Raw genomic sequence first — 9374 nt, 5'->3', positions numbered from 1 at the left:
GGGTCTTAAGGTTTATGACCCTAGGGTCTCACGTTTACCCCCTGGGGAAGGGAGGGGGGAGGGGGGCAAAATTTATTATGGTTTATAATGGCAAATGATACTTTGAATATTACATGTTAATAACTTGATTGGAATTATAACCTTGAATTGACAGTTTGATACTTTGAAAATTTTGAGCCAGCCCTACCCCCAAGGGCTGTAGGGTGGGGCTCAAAGGAATCAGTGTGCTAAAATTTCTTCATTTTCCTTGTTAAGAATCAGAGGTTCTAGTTTCAAATCCTTTTTAGTCTGAAATCTGTATGCTAGATATTGAGTAAGGTGGTTTTATTGTTTTTTGTCACTTTGAATAATATTTCTGTTCATGTTAGAAACAAAATCAACCCTCTGTATAAATATATCAGGTGACCGTTAAGGCCCATGGGCCTCTTGTTTGTGAAGTGTTGGACAACCACCATCAATAGGCTGTTGTCTATTATAAGGTTGAAGTGTTTATATGGAGTGTAAGCAATGTGCTGAACCATATTTTCATATTTTAGGGGCCAAAAACAGCTAAATTGGACTTGGTTTTTGAGCTTGAGGTTAATGTTTTTGGGCAAGTTTTGTTGTAAAGTGTTGGATCACCATCATCAATAGACTTTTGTCTATTATAAGGTTGAAATATTTAAATGGAGTGGTGTAAGCCATGTACTGAGCCATATTTCATATTTTAGGTGCCAAAAACAGCTTAATTGGACTTGGTTAAATTTTTGGGGCAAGTTTGTTTTTGTAGTTTTGGATCGCCACCATCAATAGGCTGTTGTCTAACATAAGGTTGGAGTATTTATATGGAGTGTAAGCAATGTTCTAAATTATATTTTCCTTGTTTTAGGGGCCAAAACTGGTTAGTTGGACTTGGTTAAAGTTTTTGGGCAAGTTTTTTTGTGCAGTGTTGAATCAGTCACCACCATCAATAATAAACTGTTGATTATTTCACATTGGCTGGTCACCTCTTCTTACAGCAAAACCTTGTTATATTGCATCATTTATTCAAAGAAATGTTGGCATTATAAAGGGGTTTGGCGATAAATGGATGGAAACGTATTTATAAGGAATTATCAAGAAAAACATGATTAAGGGATCTGAAAATATGTTTGCGGTAAGTGAGGTGGAAAATGAAATGACAGGCATTATATTGAGGTTTTACTATACATTTGGTTCTATTGATGTTTGCTATCTTACAGCATATATCACATATAGGCGAACTATGCTGTTCTCCAACAGCTCTTGTTCACTGTCTCATTGCATTGCAGTAAAGTGTTCCATTAAAGTGAACCATGTACATTTAACAAATGTCACTGTTGACATTCCCATATGAATATGACCTGATTATCTAAAATGTTAAATTTTCCTATCACTTATTACAGTGATGTTCTGTAGAGGTTTTAAGGTTGAAATATTACCTAACAAACTTATCTTAGAGGTGTTTCCCTTTATAGCTTTTAATCAAATATATTTTATAGCTCAGAATTACAGGTAACAGCTGTCAATTATGTAAATGTTTAGGTTGTGTCATCTATTCCGGTGTATTTTATAAAACATGCTATCAATGGATTAGCAGGGTCCAATTATAAATGATATTTTTGTGTGTGTGGAGCTCTCTATGGAAGGAGGTGCATGTCAAAGTTAGGTAGCATGCCACCTTAATTCCCTACAAAATAGGTAACTTCTGACGATGTTCAATGTAATATATCAGTTATCTAACATATAGAAACGTACTTTTATTAGCTCATCTGGTCCGAAGGACCAAGGTGAGCTTATGCCATACCGTTGCGTCCGTCGTCCGTCCGTCCGTCAACAATTTCTTTAAACGACTTCTTCTTAACCACTGATTGGAATTCAACTAAATTTGACTGGAATCATCCCTAGGTGATGGGGATTCGAAATTGTACAAATGGTGGGGCTGACCCGCCAGGGGGCTGAGGGGCGGGGCCAAAAGGGGTCAATTTGGCTATATTGCTTTAAGCGACTTCTTCTCTGGAACTAAAAAGTGGATATCAACCATATTTGACTGGAAGCATCCCTAGGTGGTGGGGATTCAAAATTGTACAAATGATTGGGTTGACCCCCCAGGGGGCTGGAGGACGGGGCAAAAAGGGATCAATTTGGCAATATTGCTTAAAGCGATTTCTTCTCTGGAACTAAGAAGTGGATATCAACTATATTTGACTGGAAGCATCCCTAGGTGGTGGGGATTCAAAATTGTACAAATGATTGGGTTGACCCCCCAGGGGGCTGGAGGACGGGGCAAAAAGGGATCAATTTGGCAATATTGCTTAAAGCGATTTCTTCTCTGGAACTAAGAAGTGGATATCAACTATATTTGACTGGAAGCATCCCTAGGTGGTGGGGATTCAAAATTGTACAAATGATTGGGTTGACCCCCCAGGGGGCTGGAGGACGGGGCAAAAAGGGATCAATTTGGCAATATTGCTTAAAGCGATTTCTTCTCTGGAACTAAGAAGTGGATATCAACTATATTTGACTGGAAGCATCCCTAGGTGGTGGGGATTCAAAATTGTACAAATGATTGGGTTGACCCCCCAGGGGGCTGGAGGACGGGGCAAAAAGGGATCAATTTGGCAATATTGCTTAAAGCGATTTCTTCTCTGGAACTAAGAAGTGGATATCAACTATATTTGACTGGAAGCATCCCTAGGTAGTGGGGATTCAAAATTGTATAAAGGATGGGACTGACCCCCCCAGGGGGCTGAGGGGCGGGGCAAAAAGGGGACAATTTGGCTATACTGCTTTCAGCGACTTCTTCTCTGGAACTGAGAAATGGATATCAACCATATTTGACTGGAAGCATCCCTAGGTAGTGGAGATTCAAAATTGTACAAATGGTTGGGCTGACCCCCCAGGGGGCTGAGGGGCGGGGCCAAAGGGGGCAATTTGGCTATATTGCTACAAACGACTTCTTCTGTAGAACTATGCCATGGATATCAACCATATTTGACTGGAAGCATTCCTAGGTGGTGGGGATTCAAAATTGTACAAATGATGGAGCTGACCCCCCAGGGGGCTGAGAGGCGGGGCAAAAAGGGGTCAATATTGCAATATTGCTTTAAGCGACTTTTTCTCTGGAACTAAGAAGTGGATATCAACCATATTTGACTTGAAGCATCCCTAGGTGGTGGGGATTCAAAATTGTACAAATGGTGGGGCTAAGCCCCCAGGGGGCTGAGGGTGGGCCAAAAAGGGGGCAATTTCGCTATATTGCTATAAACGACTTCTTCTGAAGAACTATGCCATGGATATTGATCATATTTAGTCGGAAGCATGCATGGGAGGCAGGAATTCAAAATTGTACAAATGATTGGGTTGACCCCCCAGGGGGCTGGGGGACGGGGAAAAAAGGGATCAATTTGGCAATATTGCTTAAAGCGATTTCTTCTCTGGAACTAAGAAGTGGATATCAACCATATTTGACTGGAAGCATCCCTAGGTGGTGCGGATTCAAAATTGTACAAATGATTGGGTTGACCCCCCAGGGGGCTGGAGGCCGGGGCAAAAAGGGATCAATTTGGCAATATTGCTTAAAGCGATTTCTTCTCTGGAACTAAGAAGTGGATATCAACTATATTTGACTGGAAGCATCCATGGGGGGTGGGAATTCAAAATTGTACAAATGATGGAGCTGACCCCCCAGGGGGCTGAGGGGTGAGGCCAAAGGGGGCAATTTGGCTATATTGCTACAAACGACTTCTTCTGTAGAACTATGCCATGGATATTGATCATATTTGGTCGGAAGCATGCATGCATGGGAGGCAGGAATTCAAAATTGGACAAATGATTGGGTTGACCCCCCAGGGGGCTGGAGGCCGGGGCAAAAAGGGATCAATTTGGCAATATTGCTTAAAGCGATTTCTTCTCTGGAACTAAGAAGTGGATATCAACTATATTTGACTGGAAGCATCCCTAGGTGGTGCGGATTCAAAATTGTACAAATGGCGGGGCTAAGCCCCCAGGGGGCTGAGGGTGGGCCAAAAAGGGCGCAATTTCGCTATATTGCTATACACGACTTCTTCTGAAGAACTATGCCATGGATATTGATCATATTTGGTCGGAAGCATGCATGCATGGGAGGCAGGAATTCAAAATTGTACAAATTGGAGATTCAAAATTGTACAAATGGCGGGGCTAAGCCCCCAGGGGGCCGAGGGTGGGCCGAAAAGGGGGCAATTTCGCTATATTGCTATAAACGACTTCTTCTGTAGAACTATGCCATGGATATTGATCATATTTGGTCGGAAGCATGCATGGGAGGCAGGAATTCAAAATTGTACAAATGGTGGGGCTGACCCCCCGGGCTAAGGGGTGGGGCCAAAAAATGTGTATTACTTGGAAATGGTTGAGATCCCCACCATATAGCCATGGTATACAATTGCTTAGTATAAAGAGAAGAATGCACATTTGCTTCCAGGATGGCTATAGGGTCTGGCCCCACCCTTGGAGACATAGTCCCTGGGCCATAACTTTAAAACTGTTGAGATCCCCACCCCAAAACTATATATACAAATGCTGGGCAAAAAGAGACAAATGCAGTCACGATATTAGAATTGATCCTGGAGTCTGGCCACAACCCTAGGGACCTAGTTTCTGAGTCAAAGTTTGGAAACAGTTGAGATCCCCACCCCATAACCATACATAAAATTGCTGGGCATGAAAAATCTAATACAGATATGCTACAAGGATTGGCCTTGGGGTCTGGCATATTCCCTTGATCTCAATCGGAGAATATTTTGCCATGATTGCTTTGGTATCCAGGTGAGCGATACAGGCCCTCTGGGCCTCTTGTTCACCAATGACATGTAATGTTAGTAGGCCTAACTATTTCTATATCTATTATAGTACATGTTAGAAGAATCTCGTTTGGCTGGATTTATCTTCTTGGCTAAAGCATTGTTACACATGAATCTGTTAGACTACGCCCTTGTGTTGTAGAGACCGGCATGGTCAGACATGGGTTTGATCGTCTCGGATGCTCAGGTGGATACAGAGAGCTGTTTTATCTCCCATGTTATTAACATTATAGAACAAACATAGCTCTACTTTCATCTTGGAATTTTCATTATGTTTCTACTGCAACAGACAAGGTCAACTGTGGAGGGCTGCTCAAAATACTACCATAACTAATATTACTGTGGGTTGCTTAACATGCGATCAGTACCAACTGATGTTACGCTGTCTGGCTGTACGCTAAGAAATCGCCCGTGTGTTGTCAAATACAGTGTTAACTAAGCATTATGATTATTTTATTGCGACCAGACATCCCTTAATTATTGCCAATCAAGGTATTACCTGTAAACGTGTGCCCTCACACCAGGTAGGGCAGGACACGATGTCGCGGTAGGAATCGGCCGCCCAGCCATGGTGAGTGACGTGATTAGCATTCATGTCAAAGCCCAGACAATCCACAGATGTCCCAATTAGCGATGGGTAATTTTGAAGGTGTCAAATAAGTTTGGTAGGTATTAGGACTATATCACTTATAATTTAAAGCAGACATGTTGATGTTCTGACCTAATTTTACTAACATATAGACCTATATTTACTGTACAGTAGCGCTTTGTAAACGCAACAGATTATGTAGACTGTTTTCAATTTATTAAACGGACCATTCATTACGAAATAACAAAACCTAACCACGCAGAGACTCAATATTTAGGTCTCTGATACAAGCTAGGTAGTCTTAACTTTTGTGTCACAAATTTCATATGAAACGTGTGTACTGTTTCGGGGCCTACACAAGGGCCTCTGCTTCGCAATAACGATCATAATTATCACGAAATGAAGAAAGTTTAATGATCAATTAACATTGAATTAAATAATATGCTATCATTTTACCCATTTATAAATGTGTCATTGTTCTATGCCAGGCCGTCGTTGTTACGTATCGACCTTACATTGGATATATAGAGGTATACTCCGATGAAGAAAATATGTCGGGTATATGTTTGTGACTTGATTTGCACTATGCCGAATTTTTTGCCGATAGTTCGAACTCACGCTTATTTTCTGAAGCATAATTTTGTATAATCCGAACAGGTTCATCAATATTTATTTAATTTTGTTCGAACTGACCGAAGGTTTACCGTAGTAGCTAATATTTCTATCTGGGGGCTTCTGATACAAGTAGCATAACTTTACTATGTAAATAATGTATTGTTAATCATTACTTTATCATGTAAATAATTTATTGTAAATTGTTATATTTCCAGATAAATAATATATTGTTAATTGCTAAAATATATTGTAAATGATGACTTTACAAGGTAAATAATATATTGTTAATTATTGCTTTATCAAGTAAATGATATAATTGATTATTATTTTACCAGATAAATAATGTATTGTTAATTATTGCTTTATCAAGTAAATGATATAATTGATTATTATTTTACCAGATAAATAATGTATTGTTAATTGTTAAAATATATTGTAAATGATGACTTTACAAGGTAAATAATATATTGTTAATTATTGCTTATCAAGTAAATGATATAATGTTGATTATTATTTTACCAGGTAAATAGTGTATTGTTAATTATTGTATTACCAGGTATATAATGTATTGTAAATATTATATTACCAGGTAAATAATGTACAATGTATTATATAATATAATATTACCAGGTAAATAATGTATGTTAATTTTTACTTTATCGTGTAACATAAAACAGTTTTATACTGAGCATTTTTTATTAGTTGAGGTAATTATTTGGAGTTGCAGTTTCTTGAATTAACTCTAAAGACAGCTTTTAATATTTTATATTCATCAAGTTGATTAACATATTTAATAAAAAAAACATCTTTTGATATTTTTCTTTTTTAAAAAAGAAAAGAAATGTTAATCTTAATACAATTCTTTTTAACATACTTAAATGCAATCATAGTAGTTAATTTTGTACAATAGAAAAAAAACATTTTTTCAAATGTTCAGAAAATTCATCCAATTTAAAACTGAGCAAAATCTTGGAGAACCGTAATTACTATAACTTATAAATAGATTTTTTTACTTGCATGCTTATATGTGTATATAGAGCCTGGCTACTGTAGGTAGGATGTAGGTAGTAGCAGTGGGTTAGTCCTGGACCAGCCCTACATATATACACACATCATCTACATGTAAATTCACACATTTCCTTTGTCTATTTCTTCACTATTTACTATCTGAGGTCACTGAACCAGGTTATTTCTTGTGGGCATGCTCTGTGACCTGTGAACTCTGACCTGTTTCCTTTTATGGGTGGCCTGACCTGTGTAGATTTTCTGAGGAGTGATTAGTCAAAGACTCCCTACTCTATGTAGAGCTGAGGTACTCTCATACTGTAGCTCGAAGGAGGAAGGGTGTTTCCTCTCAAATTTCCTCACTGTTTTCCTTGCATTTATTGATTTATGCCAGTACATTAATAAGCTGTGTTGAGACTGTGCATATAGCCAACTTTGACCCAGTTTTGTATGTGTGTGTACATGCAAATTTACACAACATTCTTGTGTTTGTGTGTGAATTTTTTCTTTGATTGGATTAATCGAGTGATTTTTGGACATCAGCTGTGTTAAGGTAGGTCCTATTTTGTAGTGATGTATTAACTCTGGCTGCTCCAGTACCTGATTATACTGTGTAACAGAACTTTATTTACTGTACAAAGCTGGCGTTTTCAGCTGACAAAGAGTTTCTAATTTTAGTCACTGACCTCCAACCTTCTGGCGGCTATAGCCCTTAAGATAAGGAGGGTTTGAATGGACAGTGAGAGTTTTCGGTTAGGATTTTATGACTGACCACTACAAACTGATCGGTTTTGTCTGTGTCTGGTATATATTGCCCATGGTAACTGTATCTTATATATATAGGTATGTTGATACACTGTCGATAGGTCAAGTTACACACTTTATTTTAAGATATCTTTTTATAGCTTTTAATTTGAGGATGTTTATTTCAGGTGGAGAGATATAATTGGCAGTGTTTGTTTTGATACATGTCAGTATAATGAGTATTTAGAGGATGTGTATGATGTGATAAGTTGTATATTATCATAGGAGTTTATGCCATAGTAACAATGTGAAGTAATATAACTATGTAAATAGAAACATCTCATAATTTTTGCTGCAGAAATTAACCTGAAGAAGTTATCATTTTATTTATGAGAAATTAAAATGGGTGTATTTTGACAGGAACACTTGACTTCTATATGAATAAGATCTTAAATGAACACCATTAGATAATTGGTTCCAATGTACAGTAAGCAATATATAAGGATCATAAAAAAGGTCATAGGATGTAGTGTGACATCTCCAATGTAAATAAACACAGGGGGAAGGAATGTTTCTATTAAAAATAATGATAAACATTGGGGAGGAAGAAATTTTACCTGTAAAATATGGTATTGGTAAACACTGGAGTTTTTTTTTTACCTGTAAAATATGGTATTGGTAAACACTGGAGGGGAGGAAATTTTACCTGTAAAATAAGGTATTGGTAAACCCTGGAGGGGAGGAAATTTTACCTGTAAAGTATGTTAATTGTATATCATAGAAGAACATAATTCTGAATCAGATATTAATTATACTTAGCTTCCAGCCTACAACTTATCCAGTGGATGGTATGTGCCTGCATGATGTTTTTCTTTTAAAAGAACAACATGAAATTATTTGTATTATAATACCAGCTGAAACATGTAGTTACCTTACAAATCCCTAAATATGGTTATAAATGCATGTAATTTTCCTTTGCAGCCTTTCCTGTTTTTTTAAGGATTTTTTTTTTCTTCAGAAAATCCCAAAATTTTATATTTCAAGTTATTATTATTAATGGTAAACTTTCTAGAAGTCTCATTTAGAGTAAATGATATGTATGTGAGATTTGAAGTTAATGTTTTTTTTACCTTTTTTTTGTGAATTGTTTGTTTGATTGATTGGCAACAGCTGAGGTCATGTGATCATGTATGTGTTGGGGTTTTTGACATGTTGTTGACAGTTGCTACTTAATGTGAATGTCTAGATATTTGTAGACAAGCTGTACTTGACCCCAAAACGTAGACAACTTTCACCCTCAAAAAGTTGACACCTGGAATGTCAGAATATTCAAAGTAATAGGTTGTTGAATGCAGAGATTTAGGGGTCACAGAAATACTCATTGTGTAGATCAATGGTTTTTGTTAGAAAATGGAGATTTTTATTTTTAGATTTAACAATAGGATATTTCTTATCTTATCGAAGTAAATACATTTGTATATGATTCATGCTATTTACTTTAAGGATTAAAATTCAATGTATACATTGTGACTTTAATGTACAAGATCTCAAAGAAATGTTGTGAAAAGAAAACGGTATGG

The 9374-nt window shown here is 37.3% G+C and overlaps 1 protein-coding gene across 2 annotated transcripts in view; it reads left to right on the top strand.

Moving 5' to 3' along the window:
* LOC110466209 (histone demethylase UTY-like) overlaps window positions 1-9374 on the top strand; it is a 121290-nt gene that overhangs the window by 13436 nt on the left and 98480 nt on the right. The window contains exon 1 of one of the 2 annotated variants that reach the window (XM_021523029.1): window positions 7334-7603. The exons of the other annotated variant lie outside the window; for it this stretch is intronic. The gene's annotated coding sequence lies outside the window, so the exon portion shown is untranslated. Of the gene's footprint in view, window positions 1-7333; window positions 7604-9374 lie in introns of those variants that run through there. 2 annotated transcript variants of the gene reach the window in all.

This window comes from Mizuhopecten yessoensis, unplaced genomic scaffold (genome assembly GCF_002113885.1).
Source record: "Mizuhopecten yessoensis strain PY_sf001 unplaced genomic scaffold, ASM211388v2 scaffold213, whole genome shotgun sequence".
NCBI lineage: Eukaryota > Metazoa > Mollusca > Bivalvia > Pectinida > Pectinidae > Mizuhopecten > Mizuhopecten yessoensis.
The sequence above is the reverse complement of the archived record's forward strand: the minus strand, read 5'-3'. Positions and strand labels throughout refer to the sequence as shown.